The 26829-nt window shown below is 35.3% G+C and overlaps 2 long non-coding RNA genes and 1 pseudogene across 5 annotated transcripts in view; 2 read left to right on the top strand and 1 right to left on the bottom strand.

Annotated features, from left to right (window-relative positions):
* LOC147491597 (uncharacterized) overlaps positions 1-26829 on the bottom strand; it is a 42045-nt gene that overhangs the window by 1210 nt on the left and 14006 nt on the right. The window contains exons 3-4 of one of the 3 annotated variants that reach the window (XR_015198243.1): positions 20964-21047; positions 20729-20864 (exon numbers count right to left, since the gene is read on the bottom strand). The exons of 1 other annotated variant lie outside the window; for it this stretch is intronic. This is a non-coding gene — a long non-coding RNA (uncharacterized LOC147491597). Of the gene's footprint in view, positions 1-20728; positions 20865-20907; positions 21048-26829 lie in introns of those variants that run through there. One more of the 3 variants, XR_015198240.1, reaches the window with a different exon arrangement.
* LOC147491602 (MLO-like protein 9) lies at positions 12447-19797 on the top strand (annotated as a pseudogene). The gene is made up of 15 exons (XR_015198238.1): positions 12447-12754; positions 13525-13582; positions 13713-13933; positions 14643-14759; positions 15409-15471; positions 16100-16187; positions 16645-16719; positions 16800-16888; positions 17001-17050; positions 17192-17232; positions 17317-17490; positions 18161-18196; positions 18302-18369; positions 18967-19027; positions 19178-19797. The product of XR_015198238.1 is annotated as an MLO-like protein 9 (transcript).
* LOC147491601 (uncharacterized) lies at positions 25140-25883 on the top strand. Its single transcript, XR_015199353.1, has 3 exons — positions 25140-25272; positions 25369-25524; positions 25629-25883. It is a non-coding gene; the product is annotated as an uncharacterized LOC147491601 (long non-coding RNA).

Below are 26829 nucleotides of genomic sequence, written 5' to 3'. Positions count from 1 at the left end.
TGGAGGCTATGAGGCTTGATCACAAGATTTTGGGAGTTCAGATTCGAAAACAGGAGCAATTTACGAGATCATCTTTATCCAACTCTTTTCCGATCATTGCATTTTGTGTTCAAGAATGGATAACCAACTATCAATCCATTTGAAGCAACTTCTACAAAGTTGAGTGCTTTTTGATTGTAAAAATGCAAATGGCTTGCTTTCAGAAGAGTCGAGTTGAAAACTATAAAAAATTAGCATTGAAAGTAAAAAATTATCTTGTTTTGTTTTGTTTTTTTAAGTGGAAATTTTATTGATAATGATAACGAATTTTACAAATAATTATGACAAGCATGCAACAAGCTGCGCCCTAAGTCCTTTCTAGATTTGTTTTTTGTTTTTTATTGACGATTGTGTTAATAATTGAGAGTGAAAGAAAGGAGGAAGAGCTTACAAGTTTGTTATGGGTGATTAGAATTATACAAACTGACCAGTTGGGCTTTGGACTATTTGCTATTTGTTTTAGTTTCATTAACCCATCAAACATTCAAAAACACATTTGTCTCTTTTTTAATGGTTTTGGACTCAAAATAAATGATAAATGAAGTTTTTTTCTTCGATAGGAAACCTTCATATTCAAGAAAACTCATTTTGTTGTCAAACTAGAAACGAAAGTGTTGCTATTCCGTTTGGTGCACTCGCCCTTATGGGTCTCGAGGGCAATAGAAAACCCAAATGTAGATAATGAGTGGGGTTTATGATGTTAAGGAGAAAAAAACGGTTTTGGGGGTCTAGTGCCCAAATACATAAAAAGTGGAATTCACAAAATTGTCCCATGTAGAAAGTGAGTTAAAAGTTGTGAATATTGCTTTGGAGGTTATGAGGCTTGATCACATGTGGGGCAACATCAACCTTGTCACAAATTTTGGGAGTTCATATTCAAAACAGATATCAAAAGGACGGATCATTTTTATCTAACTCTCTTCCTGATCATTGCATTTCGCGCGTCAAGAATTGTAATCATTGGTACAATCCGCAATAGTTGGCTACATTATGGTGCGGTTATTATAGTGACTCTTCAATGCAAATCTTGTCTCATAATTGTATCGTTTTAGATACAATGGAAGTTGTAGTTCTATGGATTACATTATGTGAATTGGGTTATGTTTAAGTTGGTAACACTACCAGGTAGTATCTTAGTTGTGCTTCCCCTTGGTCTCCTTGTTAGTCAATATGAATTTGCCAAACTTTTTTCTTCTTATTTTATGTGTTTATTAACAAAATATGCTCAAGAAGGATGTCCGTGTATTATTTGTTTGAATGATTATAATGAACCCGGAAAGCTTCTTTTGCTTCATCTATATTTCTTCTTTTTCTTGATAATCATATTGCATTCGACAGAGCTTAATTTGGATGATTTTGTCACTCATGAAGTGGCTTTTGAAGATATCAACAAAGCTTTTTGATTTGCTACTAGTTGGGAAGAGCCTTAGATGTGTCATTTGGATGGATAAATGATTGTTTTCAACTTGTTCGCAATTGTCTTTATTTTATAATCTTCTTTTGCATTGGGACTGTTATCTATCCTCTTTGAGTACCTTAGAGCAAGTCCAATGGAAAGTAGTTATAATGGGTGCTAAAATGTGCCACATAGGCCTTTTAGCAGCCCCAACCAAATTTGGCGTACCGAATTCGAAAAACTAGTCCAATGGACACTTTTAGCAAATGTTAAGTTCGATAATGACAAGTAAAATTTCTGCCGTAAATTAAATTGCAACAGACGGCATAAACTCGTATATACTCCGTGACGTTATAACACACAAATCTCTTCTCAATCTCCCTCACTACCAAAACAAACTCGAGAAACTCCTCCTCTCTCCTCACTCTTTCATTCCTCAATCTCCGTTTTGTGCTCAATACTTTAAGAAGTTTCACTCTCTCCTATTCAAATTCGATTTTAGAAATAGTTTGAATTGAATTGAATGTTTGAATATTATAATTGAATGGAATTGAATGGTGAATATTCTACGATACTATTGCTCACGTATGAGATTGCGGTGTTGTTGATTGTGAGTTATTTTGATTAGTTTAATGTTGAATTAGAATGTTGAATTGTTTGTTGAATTAGAATGTTGGAATTATGAGGTTAAAGGGATTAGTTTAATGTTTGGATTAGTTTAATGTTGAAATTGTGGAGGTTCTATCTTAGAATGAATCAAGACTTGTGGCCACAAGTTTCTCTATATTTAGATGTGAATAGTGACTATGATAGTTACCGGGATTAAAATCTCAGGGGTCCTATATTGCTTGCTAACATATACGAGTCGCTAATATGGACTTTGTGGGACATAAGGCTATTATATGTGATTTATGATCCCACACTCCGAGCCCTACTCTTCATCTCAAGGTCCTCCCATTTAAGTTTTTTGTTCCGGCTCTTTCCGATCCGATAACCCATGGAGCTATGACATAGTTATATCTCGGGGAATGCATGTTGCCATACATATACCTCATGTTGATCAAAGTTATCTTCCTAACCTTGTCCCGATTTCACTACACCATAATAGGATATTTGCAACACGATTGTTTTGCTTTGGAACGGTTATTTATCGTTAATAAGTTACCAACGCCATAAGCGCCGCAATATTGTAAAAGCGTTGGTTTATTTAAGTGAATTTCAGGGAATTAATTGTTAACGCTTTAAAAGCGTTTGTGAAGTGTTACAAATTAAAACTTAAAACATAATTTTATTTTCTCTCTCTGCTCTCTCTCTCACTCACTACACACTCCAAAATCCTCCCGCTTCTCTCTCACAACCGCTACACTCTTCTTCAGCCTCTCCCTCCTCTCTATTCAATTCAAGAAGCTCAAGGCTCAATACCTTCTCATCGATTTCAAAATCCCTACAATTGAAATTCTTTTTCCTCAAAAATCATCATCTCGATCCGCATCCAGTTTATATCATCATCTCGATCGCCGTTTCTTTCTATCCCCCCATTAAGTGTAGCCAACAATCTAGCAAACACAAAATATGCTACCTTTCCAAGAGTTTGTGGGCAGCTAGATGAAATCAAAGAATTTTTATTGACTATCGGCCCACCTGAGGTAAGTTTCTTTGGCATTCCTATAATCCCATATGTTTGTCTTCATACAATTTAGTTCCACTTTAGTGACTTTTTGTTTTCTCCGTTGGTTTCTAGCTTTCCCCAATTAATCTGCAAGAGAGGGATTACAAGGAACTTATAGTCACCTCAAATCCATCACATTGTGTGTCAACTTGAAGACTCCAAACAAATTCTTGGCTTTGTTCTTTTGCCTATGTAGAAGCACCATATCCTCCGAAGGAATTAGATATTTTTGTGAGTATTTTGTAGTATGTTCTTTTGTGTAATAACTTAAAAGTTTGACTAGCGAGAGGTGCAAAGTTTAGTTATTTGTTCACATACTTTCACTTGCGTTTTCAGGCCGGCTCATAATAGAAAGAATGCTCTTTTGTACAAAAGAAGCCTTTTGGAAAGAGCTCACGAAGCGAAAATATCTTTACTCACCTGAAATTTGTGAGAGCTAGATTTAAAGGAGCTAGATTTTGCAGTTTATTTTACTTTACTTGTGTTTGTACTTTCAATTTAGCTACTTATAATACTGTTTATTACATTTTGGATTTGGAGGTTGTCATTTGTCGGGAGTTTAGTGGAGGCACATAGATTGTTTTGAGTCATGTATCTTACTTTCTGCTAGTATTGTTTTTATATTTCTTGGAGCTACTTCTTTGAGGGATTATTTTAGACATTTAAGGGGAGATTGGTGGTGGTGCTCGTGGATGTTGAGAGATGACGGTTTCGTCGTTGCTAAGACCACCTGTTGTGGCAAATAGAATGGATGACGCTGAAATGTTGGTGGTGGTCAAGGTATTGTTGGGGTGAAATGATTAGAAGAAATGCAGAGAATGTCACGCTGCCAGCCGAAATGCAAGCAAAGACGCTTGAGGAACAAGTTGAACGGATGTTTGATGGTTTGGATGATGTTGATGGTGCTGAAAGATGTGCCCTTTGATGAGCTTGTTGGTATGCAAGGGCGTATTTCATTTAGTGGAAAATGCATTCACCGTGAGTCTCTCTTTCCTTCTTTTTTTTTGGTTTGGTTTAGTGAAATATCTTATTGTCTTTTGTTTTTTTTTTTTGTTAATTTTGTTTAGGCTTCTCTCATTAACTTGTGCCTTTTATCGTGTTTTTTGTTGTAGATTTTCGAATATTTGGAAACATATTCAGTTCTCGTTAACTTAAAAATTGCAACTAGAATAAGTCTAATCATGCAAGTTTGGAATGATCCCATTGGAGACACCGATTTTTGTTATAATGTCAGTGTTGGTGCATGTGTTTGGCGATTGAAATATTTTGTTTTGTATGTTCTTGGATAAGCTTTAAGCTTTCCTTCTTTCCTTGAAATGAGATGGTATCGAACTTTCTCACATGCCTTGTTAGATTGTTGGCTACATAATGGAGTTTCAAATGAAACACTTCGCCCACTAGTCCCCATCTCCTCACTTTCCTTTTGCCCTAGCCACCCCTTATCTTTCTCGACCACTCACACACTCTCAATGGGGAAACTAATGAATGCATAGCACCTTTCACCCATAATTTTCCATGATGTTGTAGACTTTTACCGGGTAGCACACAACCGCATATATTGAATATAATTCCATGATGCACATTTTTAACTCTCTACGCTTTCTTCATATATATTCTATTTATTTTGTTTATTAACTATTGTTTAAGTCTTGAACTAATAAGTAGTTGAAACTAGAAAGGAGTTGACTCTTTCATGGCTGGCTAAAAGTATGATAATCAGTTTTCTCAAACCATACCCTACTTGGAGTTTTATTGATAAACTTTACTAAAAGGAATTGTGTTTGATTATGTGTTGGTATCTCTAAGATTTGTTTATTTGGGTATTGGATCTGCCTTTAACATTCCATACCTACTCTATCTATGTAAAGAAGTTTGCCTTAAATGCTTGGGGCCTCGAATTAGGAAGAGTTCAAAACTTTTGGGAAAAATCAGACCAAATGGTATACAAGTCGAAGTACTAATATATACTCTCCTCATTCGATCTAGATTTAGGAAGTTTGATTATTGTATGATTTTGGTTTTGGCTTTTTATTAATGTTGTTTGGTTGGTGATGAGGAGGAAAACCGTGGGGTCAAAATGGGTGGTCGATCGAATTGGTGGTGGCGGTTTGGTGGTGGTCATTGGAGAAGATGACCTTTGTTCATCTTAGTGGGCTTAGGGCACAGATTGATTTCTTTGGGCTGAAATTGATTTGTTTAGTTGGGCCTTAGGCCTTAGCAAATTTGAGTTGTATTGGGCGGTTCCATTTCTATTTGGTTTGGGGCCAAATTCTTGCAGAATCTTTGGGCCAGAACTTGATTGTTTTGTTGGGCGGTTTTAGTTTAATTTTTCGAAACAATCAATTATGTTTTGGGCGGTCGGTATAAGGTTTTGGGCTAATTTCTAATATTGTTTGAGGCCAGTCCATAGGACTTAAAATAGATCTAATTAGGGTCTTTTAAATGTTTGAACTTAGGGTTCTAAGGTTTGGGCTTGGCGGTTGGTCCGAACCATTACCTTGGCCATGAACAGGCCATGAGCCATGCACATTACCTTAATGGCCATGAACCATGGCTATGACCACCTTAAACAACTGTCGAACATGGAAATGGCAGTTTGACTTTGACCATGATATGTTGACTTTGGCGTTGATATGGCGTATTTTAGACCGCGTGACAAGATTTATATTTTAAGAGACATAGCCATAAAGACCTTTGGCTTGGCTATGATTAAGTCTATTGGGATAGATGCTTAACTTTAGGCTAAGACACTGTATATATATATGTGTGTCGTATTAACTATTATGCCGATATTTCAATCTTTTTATGATATGCAACGTATGACACTAAAGACATCCCCGAAATTAATAGCGTAAATCAAAAATCACAGGAATCAAAAATATTCATTCGTTCTCTAAATTGATATATAAAATAAAGTTCAATAATCGTAAATAAATTTACCGCACTCTTTTAGAACTCTCCACGCCTTAAGGTTTTAGAATTGAGTTTTGGCTGAGCCGATGTCATAGGATAGGTGGGCATTTATTGAATGTGCCATAAATGGTTAAGCGTTATCTATGGGTATTCATTAAATGGCCATGAATAACCCGGTATTCGATGAATGTGCCATGAATGACCCATTGTTTTGGACTACCCTAGAGGAACTAAGGTATTAAGCCTTCGCTTGGGGTTAGTGTTCCTGAGTGTCTGGGAATGTAGGGGTTGGGTATTCCTTGAATGTGGACGGGAATGACCTAAGGTATATATAGGCACTAAATGGTGAAAGTGTATAAGAAAAGAAATTGATTATTTGATAAAAGAAATTGATTTGATTATCTGCGAGTGTATTTGGGCTTGCATTGGAATACCTATGGGATATCTACACATATTAATTATATAAAATTGCTAACTTTCTTTGGGAGGGTAGGACTTAATAACATTTTTGTGCGAGGGGCGGTCCTACCCTTATCAAAAGTGGATATCCGATGAGGTTTTAATTCGGTTACCTAGTTATAATAACGAGTTATGATAATGAGTTAATAGAATAAAGTCTTGCTTGGGAAGACACTATGCCGGTTGAAATTGAACTACCCGCTTCCAAGCCGGAATGATTAAGTTATGGGAAAATATAAAGTGATTGTTTGGATAATTAAAGTATGATAATATTTATCCGTGGGTAGTCTACTCATACCAGCAAATTCTATTTTCTTGGTCGACCCATGTTTGTTTTGTTTTTAGAACGGTGTGTTCTTAAACACAGGTGGAAAGCTTGATGGAACCGTGTGATTTGGATTCTAACCGAGGCGATCACGGGAGTTTAGTTTATTAGGTGCGATCTTTTTGGAAGGATGTAATAACGTAGGTTACATTTTATATGACATGATAATGATGTTGGAAATTGTTATTCTTTAAAGTTTGTTTTTATGTTTGTATTTGGGATGGAAGAAAGTTTTAATAAAGTGATAGTTGAAATTTGGAGATTTTTGTTGTTAAGTTGATCCCGTTGTGATGTGGGTTTTAGGTTTTTTTGGACGTATGTTGTATCCCGTCATAGCCTTGGTTTTAGACAATTGAACAAGTGATAGTTGAGATATTTATATTTCAATTATTCATTTTTTAATTGTTTAGAAATTGGTCAGACATAATGAACTTTTGAACTTGTAACCATTTTGTTTAATTAAGTTACTAACAGTCTAACACACACTTCATGAATTGGTAAACAAATGATATTGGTAATCTGATACAACACGGTTACAATTCACAAAAATTAGACATTAGATGGGATGAGTTTGTGATTTTGAAAATATGTTTGTGATCTGCGGCCATTTGAAAGACTTTGGCCGATTTAGTTGACTAATAATACAATGGGTTAGTTAGTGTTTCACGTAATCCCTAGATTAAGCCAATTAGGATTTTCCCTCATTAGATGGGCAATTAGGGTCTTTCTCCAAATACACACAAAAAAAAACTTCTATCAATTAGGATTTCCCTTCGCTACTAGATAGGCAATTAGGATCTTTTCCCAAATACACACAAATTTTTTGGGTCCTATTACTGATGGATCCCATATTGTGTTGGGCAGAACAAAAAAAAAACAATTATTACAAGTGTGTCATTGGTCCCAAAAAGTTGAATTCGAAAACCCCAAGCTTAAGCGACCCGGCTAGGGTAAGCTTAGTTGTCACAAACCAAGCGGTCCGGTCGATGCTTATGCGGACTAAGTCCAAAATGATGTGTTCATGTCGTTTGGGATTTGGACTTAGAAAAAAACTTATCGGTGTGGACACATCGTTTGGACTAAGTCCAAAACGACTTGGCCACATCGTTTGGGACTTAGTCCAAACGATGTGCCCACTTTTTGTCAAGAGCCCAAAACATAACTTTATATTTTTTTCCAAAGTTCAAATCCCAAGCGACGCTGACCACACCATTTTAGGACTTAGTCCAAACGATGCCCCTTAATCGGGTCAAAAAAGCCCAAAAAACGTAACTTTATATTTTTCAAAGTCTAAATCCCAAGCGGTGTGGCCATATGGTTGGGGATTTAGTCCAAACGGTAAGCCATATTGTTGGAGACTTAGTCCAAACGTGTGGCCATATCGTTAGGGATTTTTCTAAGTCAAATCCCCAAACGATATGGTTATATCGTTTTGGACTTCGATCTAGAAGCGATGATCGACCGTTTGGTTTGCCAACGAACGACCTAGCCGAAATCGTTTAAAGCAGGGTTTTCAAATTCAACTTTTGGGACCAATGACAATTTGTAATAATTGTTTTTTTGAACTTTTGGGACCAATGACACACTTGTAATAATTGTTTTTTTTTTTATCTGCCCAATACAATATGGGTCCGTCAGAACAAATACTCATTTTTTGTGTGTATTGTGGAAGGAAGGAGTTGTCCGTGTATTTGGAGGAGACCCTAATTGCCAGGGGTGGGGATCCTAATTGGCTCAGGGGATAATACTAGTTAATCCAAGTTAACCGTGTGTTTTTTGGTGTGTATATATAAAAGAAATGAAATGGGCACGGTTGTTCTTAACTTCTTGTAGGATAGTTTAACGCGTCAACTGCATGTGATGATCAGGTATTCAAGTCCCACGCAAACTGGTGTTAGATTGGCCAAATGTGCTTAGGGGACCAAGGGAGAATTCTTGTAATAGGAGTTAATCCCTTTTCAATATTGTTTTCATCTTTGTAATTCGAACCTCACAAGTGAGGTACTCACTCACTTATGTACTAGTAAACACATTCTTTTCCAATAAAATCAACTTATATAAAAAATAATAATAATAATAAATAAATAAATAAAATAAAACATATATATATATATATATATATATAATATATATATATATATATATATATATATATATATATATATATATATATTCAAGTCCCACCATATATATATTTATATATAACCCTTGCTCGAATTGATAGAAATAATGGATAGCGTTTAGTGATAAATTTATCCAGCTATCTATTAGTCTTTTAATTTATGGAAGCAAGTAGTACTGTAGTAGTTCTTAAACAGTTAAACCTAAGGAAAAAACAAGAGCAAAAAGTGTAGCACTCCCTTAGTCCTTGTTGTAACGCTTGTCTCTTGTGTTCATGCATTTGCAAGAAGTTAGAGCTTGGATAGTAATTTAAGATTTTCATACCAACCCACATTTGGTTATTTTGGGTGTGTTTGTTAAATTTTAACTCATGGAAAGAAAAGGAAATAAAATGGGTGGTCATTTTATGAATGGAATGGAAATGAAATAATTTTAAATGGTATGTGTTTGGTAAACTGAGGGAAAGAAAAAAGTAAAAAATTTTGGAAAAATAAATAATCATGTTTGTTTTGCAAAGCTATGAAAATGAATAATTATATTGTTGGGTCATGGGTGTATTAGTAGGCGTAAGTCCCTATCTATCTATTTCAACTTTCTTTTTCATTTCCACAAAATTTTCGGGGTTATTTAAGGATATGAAACCTTTTTACATTTGTTTTATATGGAAAATCCCATTTCCTTTCCATGAGTAAACAAACGCCTTAAAAACTATGGAAAAAGTAGACCATTCTTATTTTCCTTTCCTTTCCATAGTGTTTCCATCATAACAAACACACCCTTTACTTTTAGGTGTATAAATGCATTTGGTAGATCACATAATGTATTTGAAAGCACTGCCATAAATATGTTATATGAACTAATCAACTAATTAATGTATTTCTCAAAAAATATATATTGTTATCTGAAAATAAAATAAAATAAAGGAATTTCTCAAAATGCTCCTCTGTGATGGGATTGCTAAGGCAACATGCATGCGAAATGTTCCATGCGACCATGCCTTGTGCTTGTTTAATCAAAACAATTTTATTCACTAGCATGTGTAAAAAAAAATAACACAAATATTATAATACTGTACTGTAGGTGGTGGTGGGATTTTTTTTTGGGTAGAGATTTACTTTTTTCCATTTTATTTTACGTGTCCTATGTATGTTGACACTTGACACAAGAATGTCGGGCATTGGAGTTAATATTGATGGTGCTAGTTTTGGAACCCAGGACCGTCGGGCATTGGAGTTACTTATAGAGACAGCAAGGGTGCATTTAAACCTGTGCTCAGTAGCAACTTGGGAATAGGCACAAGCTTTCGAACCGAATGCAATGCTATTGATATGGGTGCGGAACTTGCTATTGCAAGGAGATGGAATCACATCTTAATCGAGTCAGACTCTATATCAACCGTAGGTGCTTTTAGTACAGGAAATGTCTCTTGACAGCTTAAGGCGAGATGGAATAACTGTGCACACAACTTTCAGTCACTCAAACTTACCTCGATTTGGAGGGAAGAAAATTTTTCTGCGGATTTGGCTGCAAAAAGTAACGTGAGTTTTTAGGACAATCAAAATATGATATATGAGGGCCAACCTATATGGTTACACAATATGTGGGAGTCTTCGTTTAGGTACTATTATAGGTTCCATTAAATTGCTTGTAGATGTTCTATTGTTTCAATAGTTGTAACAATATGAATTTTTGAGAAGGGATGGAATGTAATTCTCCTCAAAACCACAGTATATTTTTTCCTTTTTTAATATATCTTTAACTTTACTAAACAAAAAAACAAACTTGACACAATTGATATTTCAAACAAAATTGGACTTCGTCAATCGTCACGACCCATGATTTCACGAGGGGTTGCTGCTTTTTTGGCATATTCTATTCTAATAAAGATTATGAGCAGATTTTTTTTTGGATGATTGGGTAGACCGTAGATTGTTTTGATCCGTCCTTATTCCTTAGATTCTTGGCCTGTAGGTTTTTGACGGTTTGTCTTTTCCAATAACCTTCCAATAATTACATACGGGGACTATTGAGGGATTTTATATTTTTTATATGAGGTTCTCAATATTTAACCCCCTCAAAAACTAATTTTTGTTCATAAATAATTTGAACTAAGTAATCAACAAGAAAAACTTATGAAGTTCTCTCGGGCAGTGTGCTATGTAAACTTCAGAAAGGCCTGGCCTATTACGAGAATATTTTTATAGGAACGAGAGTTCCGAGAGACCGTTGGATCCGAGATCCGACGGTTAGAAAATCAAAAACAAAAAGAAAGAAAGATAATTATTTTCAGATCCAACAGTCTCAGATGTGGTACTTATGAAAATATGTTCGAGGTAGACGAACTCAACTTAAAATTATCGACCAAAATATCGCCGATATATCTGATATATCACCGATATATATTGATATTTTGGTACACCGATATTGATATTTTCGATATATATCTACTGAATACAGAATCTTTTTTTTTTCGATATAAAACTTTATATCGCCGATATAATCAATATATCCGATATTTATGATATATATCGGTTGATTTTTTGACTATTTTTTAATATAAATCTGATATTTCCAATATATTTCCGATATATTTTTGATATTATATGTCCAATATATCCGATATTTCTGATATTTTAAATAGTTTGAAATGATCACCAAAATAATAAATATATCCGATATATATCAGTTTTTAAGTACACCGATATATTGATTAATATCGATATTTTAGGCCTTGCTTAAAATAAACTTTAAAATGCAATACAAGTATGGAACAAGCACTTCGATGGGTTTGACAGTTTGACCTATCACCTATCCACCTATGATAAAGGCAGCTACTAAGGCATGGAGCCAGGCATGGGAGAATTTGGTGCCTTCCAAATATAGCAGAATCTAATCAATGGGTCCAACTGTTTTGTCCTAAAGTACTATCCCGTAATAGGAAGTTAAAAAATAATGTGGTCCTGAGATAGCGAGATCATCATATATCCATATCGTTGTCCTGAAATCAAACAAATTAGTTTCTTTTGCAATGGGGACCAAAATTGAGAATTTCGCCATCCCATAAATCCCATAATCATCTTACCTCTAAAATTCTAAGTACACAATGATAACTTCATTGAATATCATAAAGACTTAATTTACAAGCAAAAAATGTGTCAGCCCAATTTTACTAACTTACAAATTCACTCTTAAGAAAACCGTCAATTTAAAGAGGGTAAAAAAAATACAGCCCATGCAATGTAACCGCGTTTCTTTACCATTTCAAGACAAAGACCCTACTCTTAAGAAAGTTCGTGCTAATCCACAAATTAGATAAGTACTCAACAGTCAATTCCACGTGTTATGTTCTCATTTCATCTTACTAACTAATAAAACGTATTGATTGGGTGTTTTTTTTTGTAATAAAACAGAACAAGAGTCAAAACTGATAACAAAAACATAATAAAAAACTAAAGCAATCCAACAAACTATGAGCCAAACCGAACGTACGACATAAATAATGGTCGTTTCCACCATAACACCCTGCTTGAAAGAGCATCAATAATTATACTTGCAACTCTTTCTGCAAGTGGTTCTTATAAACTCCCTAAACAGGAACTTTTTTTCTTTCCATTTATTTTGCATAAAGTGTTGGAAGAGAGAGTTTTGAGACTTGGTGTTGTTTAGTTTTGTGAGGGAGTGAGTGTTAGTTTGTTAGTTAAATATGGCGGGTGGTGAATCTTCAACCTCAAGACAACTTGATCAAACACCAACATGGGCTGTTGCTACTGTTGTTGCTATTATCATAATTATTTCTATCGGTTTGGAGAAAGTTCTTCATAAACTTGGAACGGTACGTAAGGAAACATGCAACTGTTTTTTTTTAAAGATTTTAGTTTGACTTTCTTTTTGAGTTAGATTTACTGGGGTGTCTGCTTTTTGGTCTGTTTGAGTTCAGTGGAGTTTCTGATAGTTGCAGACTTGCAGAGTTCAAAATGAAAAAGTTCTTTTTCTGTTTCAAGTCAATTTGTTAAAAAGTTCTCTTATTTTGATTTACCCAAATTGGGTTTTAAGATAAATTTGATGGCTTTGTTATTTTTACTATTTTTTGTCATGAGTTGAAGTGAGGCTAGATTTTTTGTTTTTTTGGTAAATTTTTCTTCTTTAAGTTGCAGTAGAGAGTAATGAACAAATCAGGTGTAGTAACAGATTGATGTTATTAGTTTTGGTCTAATTTTAGTTAACTCTGCTGAGAAACATTTATTTTTCTCTTAATTATAACATTTGTTGAGAAACAGCTGAGAGTTTCTTTCAATAATAGTGAAGCAAGCAAGATAGATTGTGGAGTTTAGGAGTTTAGGTGGCTTTGGTGCATTAATGCGTAATTATGTGTGTTTTGTCGGAAGTTTCAGTTTCTTTGACTTTTCTTGCTCATACGCAAAAAGAAATTGAAGGGCTAATTCTTATTGAGTTCTTTTTTGGGCAGTATTTATGTTCAATATTTATTGTTTCTTGTGTGTGTGGGGATGAAGAATTTTGTTAAATTAGTGTTTAGTACAGTTTGTAGGTTTCAAGTTATATTTCACATTGTCTGAATTACTTTATATATTGTTTCTACTTCAGTGGTTCACGGATAGGCACAAAAAAGCTCTCTTTGAAGCTCTTGAGAAGGTTAAAGGAGGTAAATATAAACTCTTCATTCTCAAATCTCAATTACAACCATATATATATATATATATATATATTTTATCATCTTTGGGGATTTTCAAACCGTAAATTAAACCATTTTTTTTCTTCTATTGGCTATGCAGAGCTGATGGTTTTAGGTTTCATTTCCCTAATTCTGACATTCAGCCAGGTCTACATTGCTAAAATCTGTATCCCCTATAAAGCAGCAGATTCAATGTTGCCATGCCCACTTAGACACAAAGATAAAGCAGAGGAAAGTAGTACTGAGGAACATCGCCGAAGGCTTTTATGGAATGATCGTAGATTCTTGGCTGGTGCTGCATCAGCAACTACTTGCAAAACAGTATGTGTATATTACACCATTTTTCAGATTGAGACATTAGACAGTAGCATTATACCAAATTAGAAATTAGGTAACTAAGCGAACTTTTCCCGGTCGTGTAATGAATACTAAGAAATTAGAGGCTGTGTCAGAAAATAGCTAAGATTTTCTTTCTGATTACTTTTCTTAGTTGCCAAATAAGAAGAGAACTGTGACAAATCTTTTCTATATGGTTTTGAACATCAGTAAAGCTCTTAATAATTTCTCAGAGTTATAGGGCGGAAATCTTCAGTAGCATTATACGGAATTAGCCTGCCACACTTCCCACACTCCTGCACCCATTGATCAAATGAGAAAAACAAAAAAAATTCTCACAACTTTTTGTAAGAAAGTGAGAATGAACTATTCTAGAAATTGAAAAACACGCTTAAGATACAACTGGTCATAGTGAATCAGATGTTTACTAGTAACGGGGACTATGGTTCCAAACAAAGCGAATATCATTTGATATGCACATTATCCTTTCAATGAGCTGGTGAATACAAGCTAGACCAAGTTTCTGTTGATGCACCCTGCAATAGAATTACATCAGCATTCACAACTTAATGCTTAACTAGTATCCAATCTCGATAAATTTTTTTTTTTCTAGTTTATGCTTGTACGTAGGGAACAGATTTTTGGAATCTGTCTTGTATTTGCCTAAACTAAGTTTTACCATTCTTTCTGACAGGGTTATGAATCACTTATATCTGCGAACGGGTTGCATCAGTTGCACATTTTCATATTCTTTCTTGCAGTCTTTCATGTAGTATTAAGTGCTGTAACGATGACACTTGGAAGACTAAAGGTGGGTAGGTATATATGTCTTATAATTGTTTGCTTGTTTTGGCATCTATAATGTAAATTGTGAGGAATCTAGAGAATGAATATGTATTCTTCTTGAATAGTGGGGGCTTGTGCTAAAACAGTTTTGTTTTCACCATTTTATTGGCTTCCATCTAGCTAATGCGGTAATGCCTTTTGCAATATACATTGTATTGAAGAGGCACATTTATACTTAATTGCATGTAGTGGATGGTCAAGAAATATTTGACATTACATGGAAACATTATGGTAATCAACGTGATAGTGGACTTGGTAATTGGTACTATTTGCTGATCATGGAAAGATGGTTTGCTGCATGAATTTATTGTACGGCAGGCCGTAATCAGCCATATGGCTTGGTTTTGTTGACCGGTTGGATCAATGTCAATATGTAATTCTCACTGAGCCAAAAGGAAATCGTTCAAACCTTTAATAGAAATGATAAAGTAGGAACCAGCCCAAACACAGTGGGATCTGAGGACCCGGTTGATGTTAGATATCTTCCCTGACATCACTAACCTGCATCCTTTTTCTATGTGTTCTCTGTGCTAATAACTGTTACCATCTCCAAGATTACAAATGTCATGTAATTGACAATATATTGTTACTCATTCCTTCTTTTTTTTATGCAGATTCGTGGATGGAAAGAGTGGGAGAAGGATACTTTGTCTCGTGGACTACGAAGTTTTCAAATGGTATTTTCTATGAAAAATAAATTCTCGTATGTTTTTTCTTGGATGACAATATATCTCTCATGTTTCCAAAGATGAAACTTTTTTTTTTTTTTTTGATTGGCAAGCCCGCTTTGAAATGAGATTAGTAACTCTTTTGATGTTTGGGGGTTCGATCCCCTGCACCTCGTATCATCACCGATCAGTAACTTACTTGTGTGTAGCAGGGTTCGAACCCAGACCTGAGACCTCTGATATCATCACCCAAAGATTTTACCAACTAAGTTAGAAGACACTTACAAAAAAATGTGTGGGCAAACCTTTTTTTTAAAGAGATTAGTAACTCAATTGTGTGTAGTGGGGGTTCAACCCCGGACCTCTCGGTACCATCACCCAAAGGTTTTACCAACTAAGCTAGAAGGCACTTACAAAAATGTGTGGGCAAACCCGCTTTTAAAGAGATCAAGAACTCAATTGTGTAGCGGGGTTCAAACCCCGGACCTCAGTATCATCACCCAAAGGTTTTACCGACTAAGCTAGAAGGCACTTACCAAAGATGAAACTTCGTGTATTGTGCTATTATAATTTAATCTCCTATATACTTTATTTTCTATTTCTGACAATACTGAACTCGACATCACAACTCGTGCAGATCCTGCAAGATTCAGGCTTACTCATGAGACGCCTTTCGTGTAGCACACACAAAATTCTGGACAAGGATTCCAATCTTGTTTTATTTTGTAAGATCTCATAATCCTACTTGTAGTTTTTGTTTTTTAATAAGTTATACTTTGTATGTTAGTCGTTAGATGGCTGTACATAATAAGCAGAATAAGGATATGGTACTTTTGAATCATAGTCTTAGTGTACCACGATATTCACCAATCTCTCCTGAGCAGAGTAGCTGGCTGTCAAGTTCTTGAGTACTATAACGAGTTTAAAATGAAAGCCAATCTTCAAGGTCATGTGTCCATTATATATTTCCATTAATTGTGTCAAAACTCCATAAGACCGATTCTAAGTAGCTAGCCCTTGCGACACACATGGATGCTTGGACAAAGAATTTACTTTGTTGCACATAATAAATGCTATACACAGGACCCCCTTAGAAGGTGTAGCACCATTTTAAGATTCCTGTGTTTGTAACTTGGAGTAGTTGTTCACTAGGATGATTTCTAGATTTCCTTTCTCTTTTAGGTCTGCTTCTTTCGACAATTTTTCAGGTCTGTTCGTAAGGCCGACTACATGACTATGCGGCATGGATTCATCACTGTGAGTTTCTTCAGCTGCAACAATTTTGAGTTACTCGTTTCCTTCTCTTTTATGTTTTGTTAATTATATCATCTTTATAGGTTCATTTAGCTCCTGGAAGTAAGTTTGACTTCCAAAGATATATTAAAAGATCTTTAGAAGATGATTTTAAGGTGGTTGTTGGAATTAGGTGAGCCACTTCTATGCTTTCCATCTTGTAATCTTACTTTATTGTTTACAAAAGTATCATCATTCATAGTCAATAGTTGTTTTCTAACTTAATTTCATTATGATGCTGGCAGTCCTTTATTGTGGGGGACACTTGTGATCTTCTTGCTTCTAAATGTTAGTGGTAAGTACTTCTTTCTCCCAGTACTTGATGCCAGGAAAAATACTGTTTGTTTCCAATCATAGATGGAATTCACTCTTACTTGTTTGAGCTACACTTTTCCTGACTTTCATACTTACTTGTTGAGTCATCTTGTTCATTTAGGGTGGCAAACACTGTTTTGGGCAGCCGTAATTCCTCTTCTCGTAAGTAGTTTTACAAAGAAAGTTTTCGTTCATCAGTTTTTAATTGGATATGACAATAACCTCAGACCGTTTAATTTCTTCTAGATAATTTTAGCTGTTGGAACAAAGCTTCAAGCTATTATAACACAGATGGCTATTGATATCCAAGAAAGACATGCAGTGGTACAAGGGATTCCTCTTGTGCAAGTCAGTGACAAATATTTTTGGTTCAGTTGGCCTCCATTAACTCTCTATCTCATTCATTTTACTCTGTTTCAGGTATTGTATTACTCTGTTCTTTTGTTGCTAATAAAATTCATCAATTCATACTTTTTTGGGGATTTGGAGGAGAGCATTTCGTGTTTTAAGATTGAGTATAAGTTTTATATCAATCCTATGGAATTATAAAATCACCCTTCATAGTATGTGGTATAGGAAAAATATAAAAAACATTTTAATTTACTTTTAAAAACATTCCTGTCCAGACTGATGCGGCAAAAGCCAAAGTTAGACTCTTTACTAAAAGTTGCTGCAGCTTAAGTCTTGCGAAAACTAATATGAACAACATTTTGGCGTGGAAAATCGCTTGAAGATGTTGAGCTTATCAGATACATGAGACGTTTACTAGTTGATCCTTACGTAATGGTAGCTATTGCTTTGGGCAGTATAATCTAATAAACAATCATTCTAACCACGTTGACTGTTAATTTATCTATTTTGGTCAAAAGTAGAATTTGAGTGAAGATTTATGCTGCTCATGTAGTTAGACTAATCCACTTGGAACATGATTTGTTTCATAAGCTGGTTGATTATAGACTTCCTACATGGGCACCATGTTCTTCTTGGAATAAGCAAGAAGCTAGCCTTTTCCATTCAGTCCTGATATCATACATGTCTTCTATTTTCACTTTTATCAAAGGCTCGTTTTTAATTTTTTTTTTCTGTGCAGAATGCTTTTCAAATTACGTACTTCTTGTGGATATGTGTAATTTATCTCCCTCTCCTTTCCGTCACATGTATTTTAAAAATATCTCAGTTCAGTTATTGCTCTTTTCAAAATCTTAATTGTAATATTCCTTGTTTTCTGCAGTACGAGTTTGGGCTGAAATCTTGTTTCCATAAGGAATTCCATCTAATAATTGTAAGATTGGCTCTTGGGTAAGTCTTAATTTCGTTGTTTCCCAACAGAGCTAGACCAGCCACTTATATCAGGGTATCATTATACTAATTTCTTTTGGCAATGGCAATAGTTAGACATATTTACGTGTCATTTTCATTACATGTGACCAAAGTTGAAAAGAGGATTTTGTGATAGCATTATGTCTTGGTAGTTGGTATGCATCCATTATGAACATTATACTGGTGGATAATGGTAGGCCCACAAAGAAAATAAGAAGATGGCTCACAGATTCTTGCCAGTTGCAACTTGATTTTCGAAAATGATTTGGAAAAACGGTTTGGCTTGATAATGGCCGGAAAATTATTAACAGTGTAATGGCGTTATGTGGCAATCAACTTATCAATTATCATATGGCAGCCCTCAGGATTTTACTTCTAAGACGTTTATAATGATCAACTTTGTGAGGGTTGAGGGCTGGTTAATTGAAGGATCTTATTTATGAACATTAATTTTGAAAGATCAAACCAGATGGAGATTTGAGTATTTGACCATATTACTTTTGAGTATTGACCGCCATATTTTTCAAGATTGAAGTTCCTACACTCAAGCTGACTGTTGTCGTGGTGGCTGTGCAGGGTGGGTGTCCAGTTTTTGTGCAGCTACATTACTCTTCCACTTTATGCCTTGGTAACTCAGGTATAATATTATTACTTCATCTGGTCTGGGGCATTTTATGATGCGACTCAGAAACTCTGAGATATGTAGTAGTGGTCTGCTTTATGTTTTAGAACTCATCGCTTCAAATGTTTTATGGAAAGCAAAATGATAGTTCGTCGCAATGTGCAGATGGGATCAAACATGAAGAAGTCAATCTTTGATCTAACAAACGCGTCTAGGGCTTTAAGAATTGGCATAAAGCAGCTGTTAAGAGGAAGAAAGCTGGGCTATCTCCTAGAAGTACTCCGGGTGTTTCACCAACCCAGTCTCCCGTGCACCCCCTTCACCGGTTTCAGACTACTGGACACTCAGCACGCTCATCTTTTACCAGTAGAAGATATACAGAAAAAGATATGTCGGACATAGAAGCTGACAATTCTCCCACATCATCGACAGCCAATCTAATTGCTCACATGGATAATGGTGGTCTAGAGTCTGAAACTACTGAACCGTACTATGCTAACAATGCACAGCAACCCTCTAATGAAGATGACTTCACCTTCGTGAAGCCTGAAGCCCCTAGTCGGCCATGAAGCTAATGCAGCAATAATGTTGTTGGGAAGTTGTTGTAGTGCGTTCCAGCTGTGCGGTGGCTGCACATTGTGTTTAGTTGATGTAAGTTATTTTTGTGTATCTATTATTGAGAAAGTTCAGGGTTTTAGAAATAGCTCGTCTGTAGTCCAGTGACATGACTTGTACATTGTTCATGTTTGTTCATAAATGAATTTTTGGTAAGCAAGTTTCATCTAGTTATTGACTTATTCCTAGCTAATAGCTATTCAATTTTTGCAGAGTGTGCAACCAATAAATGAAAAAAGAAAAAGAAAAAGGGATTTTGCTTTAGATCCGAAATTAAAATGAAAAGAATTTCAGACTTTTTAGTCCTAGTATATTACTAGATTATCAACCATTCACACTAAGTTCATGTGATTTTCTTGCAAAAAATAGATCTGCAACGTGATAACCGGATTATTTTTCAACAAACTACATGCCGCAATTGTATTATACATGTGATTGGTCAATACCATTAGTTATTTCGCTGTACTCGCCACAACCTCAACAATTTGTTCCTTGATTCTCAAACATTTTTGACGTTAGTGGACAATCGTCTAGTAGGTCTTACTTGTAGCATATTCTAACCAATAGATGTTGTTGAATATGCAGGGGATACAAAAGCAGAGGTAGCATCATAATGTCAGCTCGCATTTGAAGTGTTCGCAATTTATCAGCTCTGTGAGTACCAATATTACAAGCTTGGTAGGAAAATGTCCACTTATTACTATGGAACAAAATGTCCATATTGGTCGCAACCCCGACCACCGAAATCTCGGTAGATAGATTCAATGTCAACATTTGAAAAAATCGTGGTGATATCACAAAAAATACAGGACTTTTGTACTATGCTCATTTAATCCATTATTACTGAAATATTTGATAATTTCACGAAATCTTCCAGAACTTTCCAAATTTCATCCCAACTTTTAGCTTTTCAGCCTCTTCCCCATTTCATATTTCCAACTATAAATTATGTTCCCACCGTAAAAGACAGTACTCTGTCAGACATACATATTCCGCCACCTTTGAATACATGAGAAAGTGAGTATTTGCAAATCTGACTAAATTCACAGACATTATTTAGATACTCCTCAGTACTTCTTTGTATGTATGTTACAAAGAAAAGGGGGGAATACTTATATTATCAAGAGAGTTTTTTGTCGCGCTTTTACGATGTTTTCAGCAAATCGGCTCCTCAGCATTGCAGCACGAAGAGCCTTGCTTGGTGATAGTTGTCCATCATAACTATTGGTGTCCCACCCTAAACCATGTAACAAAATAAGACAAAAAGACCATGGAACTTCTTAGACAATAACACTTTGAAAACAGTGCTGCAGCAGGCAAATATCACACACACAACCTTCTTCAGAAACAGCAGCAGTGCCAGGAACTGCAAGATGAGAACTAGGTTGAGTAGTTTCTTCATCAACTGCACTAACACCCTCTGTAAATCACAGTACAAGTCCAATGTAACAATATACCAGTCAGAATATTGGGAAACAAATAGAATCAACCATTCAAAATAAAGAGCATTCTCTAAACAAGAACATATATTTCTTATAATATATAGACGGATGTTGGTCATTAAACATTACAGCCAAAGGATGGGCGCGTCAAACAACACTCCCGTCCCTCCCGGAGATTAGAAAAGCTCCACTACTAGCCTAGAAAAACCTTTAAACTATAAGGATTCGTACCCTCCAATTTTGCAAACTTCCACTACCGCACCTCCAAAATTTTCACAACTATAATGAGAATATAATAAAAAAAAAAAAAAATAGTATGAAAAAAAAACTAATAAAAAACATTCCAATAAACCAACTTTTTTTTACTTCTCTTTTTGCCTTTACAAAATTATCATTCATCAGTTATCTTGAGTCCAAAACCATTAAAAATGGACAAATGTGTATTTGAATGTTTTATTGGTTAATGAGACTAAAACAAATAGCCAAAGGCCTAAAACCCAACCGGTGAGTTTGTATAATTCTAATAACCTATAACAAACACGTAAGCTCTCCCTCTTTTCTTTTACTCTTAATTTTTTTAAAAATGTCAGACCTCAACCTAAAAAAACAAAAAACAAAAATAAAAAAACAAATTCAGAAAGAACTTGAGGAGTAGTTTGTTACATGTTTGTCCTAATTATTTATAAAATTCGTTATCATTATCAATAAAATTTCCACTTAAAAAAATAATAAAAAATAAATAAGGCAATTTTTTATTTTTAATGTTAATATTTTATAGTTTTTTGCACATGATAATAGAGTTTATATAGACTTATAACATTATAGAAAGTTAACAATTTATTGAATTGTTGTAGATAAAGGGTCAGAGAGCAATAGAAAAGTCCAAATTTAGATAAGCATTGCCACCAAAAGTAAAATGCCCACTTTGATAATTCCATTAAAATGTGTAGACTATATGTCTTTCTGGGAGGAAATAATATGGACAATGAGTGGGTTATGATGTTAAGGAGAAAAAAAACTGTTTTTTGGGGGGTCTAGTGCCAAAGACATAAAAGTGGAATTCACAAAATTGTCCCGTGTAGAAAGTGAGTTAAAAGTTGTGAATATTGCTTTGGAGGCTATGAGGCTTGATCACAGTACTTGGGAGTTCAGATTCGAAAACAGGGAGCACTGCGACGAGATCATCTTTATCCAACTCTTTTCCTGATCATTGCATTTTGTGTTCGCGAATGGATAACCAACTCATCACTGAAGCAACTTCTACAAAGTTGAGTGCCGCTTTTGATTGTAAAAATGCAAATGGCTTGCTTCGTAAAGAGTCAGAGTTGAAAACTATAAAAAATTAGCATTGAAAGTAAAAAATTATCTTGTTTTGTTTTGTTTTTTTAAGTGGAAATTTTATTGATAATGATAACGAATTTTACAAATAATTATGACAAGCATGCAACAAGCTGCGCCCTAAGTCCTTTCTAGATTTGTTTTTTGTTTTTTATTGACGATTGTGTTAATAATTGAGAGTGAAAGAAAGGAGGAAGAGCTTACAAGTTTGTTATGGGTGATTAGAATTATACAAACTGACCAGTTGGGCTTTGGACTATTTGCTATTTGTTTTAGTTTCATTAACCCATCAAACATTCAAAAACACATTTGTCTCTTTTTAATGGTTTTGGACTCAAAATAAATGATAAATGAAGTTTTTTTTTTCTTCGATAGGAAACCTTCATATTCAAGAAAACTCATTTTGTTGTCAAACTAGAAACGAGTGTTGCTATTCCGTTTGGTGCACTCGCCCCTTATGGGGTCTGAGGGCAATAGAAAAACCCAAATGTAGATAATGAGTGGGGTTTATGATGTTAAGGAGAAAAAAAACGGTTTTTGGGGGGTCTAGTGCCCAAATACATAAAAGTGGAATTCACAAAATTGTCCCATGTAGAAAGTGAGTTAAAAGTTGTGAATATTGCTTTGGAGGTTATGAGGCTTGATCACATGTGTGGGGGCAACATCAACCTTGTCACAGTACTTGGGAGTTCATATTCGAAAACAGAGATACTGCGACGGATCATTTTTATCTAACTCTCTTCCTGATCATTGCATTTCGTGTTCGCAATTGTAATCATTGGTACAATCCGCAATAGTTGGCTACATTATGGTGCGGTTATTATAGTGACTCTTCAATGCAAATCTTGTCTCATAATTGTATCGTTTTAGATACAATGGAAGTTGTAGTTCTATGGATTACATTATGTGAATTGGGTTATGTTTAAGTTGGTAACACTACCAGGTAGTATCTTAGTTGTGCTTCCCCTTGGTCTCCTTGTTAGTCAATATGAATTTGCCAAACTTTTTCTTCTTATTTTATGTGTTTATTAACAAAATATGCTCAAGAAGGATGTCCGTGTATTATTTGTTTGAATGATTATAATGAACCCGGAAAGCTTCTTTGCTTCATCTATATTTCTTCTTTTTCTTGATAATCATATTGCATTCGACAGGAGCTTAATTTGGATGATTTTGTCACTCATGAAGTGGCTTTTGAAGATATCAACAAAGCTTTTGATTTGCTACTAGTTGGGAAGAGCCTTAGATGTGTCATTTGGATGGATAAATGATTGTTTTCAACTTGTTCGCAATTGTCTTTTATTTTATAATCTTCTTTTGCATTGGGACTGTTATCTATCCTCTTTTGAGTACCTTAGAGCAAGTCCAATGGAAAGCAGCTATAATGGGCTGCTAAAATGTGCCACATAGGCCTTTTAGCAGCCCCAACCAAATTTGGCAGCCGAAATTCGAAAAACTAGTCCAATGGACACTTTTAGCAGCTGTTAAGTTCGGGATACGGACAGTAAAATTTCTGCATAAACTCTGCCGCCTGTATACTCCAGACGTTATAACACACAAATCTCTTCTCAATCTCCCCTCACTACCAAAAACAAACTCGAGAAACTCCTCCTCTCTCCTCACTCTTTCATTCCTCAATCTCCGTTTTTGTGCTCAATACTCGTAAGTTTCACTCTCTCCTATTCAAATTCGATTTTAGAAATAGTTTGAATTGAATTGAATGTTTGAATATTATAATTGAATGGAATTGAATGGTGAATATTCTGCGATACTATTGCTCTGTATGAGATTGCGGTGTTGTTGATTGTGAGTTATTTTGATTAGTTTAATGTTGAATTAGAATGTTGAATTGTTTGTTGAATTAGAATGTTGGAATTATGAGGTTAAAGGGATTAGTTTAATGTTTGGATTAGTTTAATGTTGAAATTGTGGAGGTTCTATCTTAGAATGAATCAAGACTTGTGGCCACAAGTTTCTCTATATTTAGATGTGAATAGTGACTATGATAGTTACTGGGATTACGTCTCAAGGGGTCCTATATTGCTTGCTAACATATACAGAGCTGCTAATATGGACTTTGTGGGACATAAGGCTATTATATGTGATTTGCGTATCCCACACCCTGCTGAGCCCTACTCTTCATCTCAAGGTCCTTACGAGTCTTTTGTTCCAGCTCTTTCCGATCCGGATAACCCATGGAGCTATGACATAGTTATATCTCAGGGAATGCATGTTGCCATACATATACCTCATGTTGATCAAAGTTATCTTCCGAACCTTGTCCCGAATTTCACTACACCATAATAGGATATTTGCAACACGCACATTTTTTGCTTTGCAACGGTTATTTACCGTTAGCAAGTTACCAACGCTACATAAGCGTTGGCAATATTGTAAAGCGTTGGTTTATTTAAGTGAATTTCAGGAATTAATTGTTAACGCTTAAAAAGCGTTTGTGAAGTGTTACAAATTAAAAACTTAAAACATAATTTTATTTTCTCTCCTCTGTCTCTCTCTCTCACCGCCTCTACACTCTCCAGCCTCCTCCCCCTTCTCTCTCTCTCTCTCACAACCGCTACACTCTTACTCGTCAGCTCTCCCTCTCTCTATTCAATTCAAGAAGCTCAAGGCTCAATACCTTCTCATACGCATTTCAAAATCCCTACAATTGAAATTCTTTTTCCTCAAAATCATCATCTCGATCCAGATCCAGTTTATATCATCATCTCGTACGCCGTTTCTTTCTATCCCCCCCCATTAAGTGTAGCCAACAATCTAGCAAACACAAAATATGCTACCTTTCCAAGAGTTTGTGGGCAGCTAGATGAAATTCAGCAATTTTTTATTGACTATCAGTTCACGGAGGTAAGTTTCTTTGGCATTCCTATAATCCTATATGTTTGTCTTCATACAATTTAGTTCCCGACTTTAGTGACTTTTGTTTTCTCTGTTGGTTTCTAGCTTTCCCCAATTAATACTGCAAGAGAGGGATTACAAGGAACTTATAGTCACCTCAAATCCATCACATTGTGTGTCAACTTCGAAGACTCCAAACAAATTCTTGCTGTTCTTTGCCTATGTAGAAGCGCACCATATCTGAAGGAATTAGATATTTTTGTGAGTATTTTGTAGTATGTTCTTTTGTGTAATAACTTAAAGTTTGACTAGCAGTAGGTGCAAAGTTTAGTTATTTGTTCACATACTTTCACTTGCGTTTTCAGGCCGCTCATAATAGAAAGAATGCTCTTTTGTACAAAGAAGCCTTTTGGAAAGAGCGCTCACAGGAAGCGGAAAATATCTTTACTCACTGAAATTTGTGAGAGCTAGATTTAAGGGAGCTAGATTTTGCAGTTTATTTTACGACTTGTGTTTGTACTTTCAATTTAGCTACTTATAATACTGTTTATTACATTTTGGATTTGGAGGTTGTCATTTGTCAGGAGTTTTAGTGAGGCACATAGATTGTTTTTGAGTCATGTATCTTACTTTCTGCTAGTATTGTTTTTATATTTCTTGGAGCTACTTCTTTGAGGGATTATTTTAGACATTTAAGGGAGATTGGTGGTGGTGCTCAGGATGTTGAGAGAGATGACGGTGCTCGTGCTGCTAGAAGACCACCTGTTGTGGCAAATAGAATGGATGACGTTGAGAATGTTGGTGGTGGTCAAGGTATTGTTGGGGCTGGTGAAATGATTAGAAGAAATGCAGAGAATGTCGCCGCCAGTTGGAAATGCAAGCAAAGACGCCTTGAGGCACAAGTTGAACAGATGTTTGATGGTTTGGATGATGTTGATGGTGCTGAAGATGTGCCCTTTGATGAGCTTGTTGGTATGCAAGGGCGTGTATTTCATTTGGTGGAAAATGCATTCACTGTGAGTCTCTCTTTCCTTCTTTTTTTTTTGGTTTGGTTTAGTGAAATATCTTATTGTCTTTTTTGTTTTTTTGTTTTTTGTTAATTTTGTTTAGGCTTCTCTCATTAACTTGTTCCCCTATCCAGTTTTTTGTTGTAGATTTTCACTGAATATTTGGAAATATATTCAGTTTCTCATTAACTTAAAATGCAGTTCTAGAATAAGTCTAATCATGCAAGTTTTGGAATGATCCCATTGGAAGACACTGAATTTTGTTATAATGTCGAGTGTTGGTGCATGTGTTTGAGCAGTGAAATATTTTTGTTTTTGTATGTTCTTGGATAAGCTTTAAGCTTTCCTTCTTCCTTGAAATGAGATGGTATCGAACTTTCTCACATGCCTTGCTAGATTGTTGGCTACACTTAATGGAGTTTCCAAATGAAACACTCACCACTTCGTCCCCATCTCCCTCACTTTCCTTTTTTGCCTAGCCACCCTTATCTTTCTCTGACCACACACACTCTCACTGGGAGAAACCACGGCGGAATTGTAGCACCTTTCACCATAATTT

This window comes from Coptis chinensis, chromosome 6, assembly GCF_015680905.1.
Source record: "Coptis chinensis isolate HL-2020 chromosome 6, ASM1568090v1, whole genome shotgun sequence".
NCBI lineage: Eukaryota > Viridiplantae > Streptophyta > Magnoliopsida > Ranunculales > Ranunculaceae > Coptis > Coptis chinensis.
The sequence above is the reverse complement of the archived record's forward strand: the minus strand, read 5'-3'. Positions and strand labels throughout refer to the sequence as shown.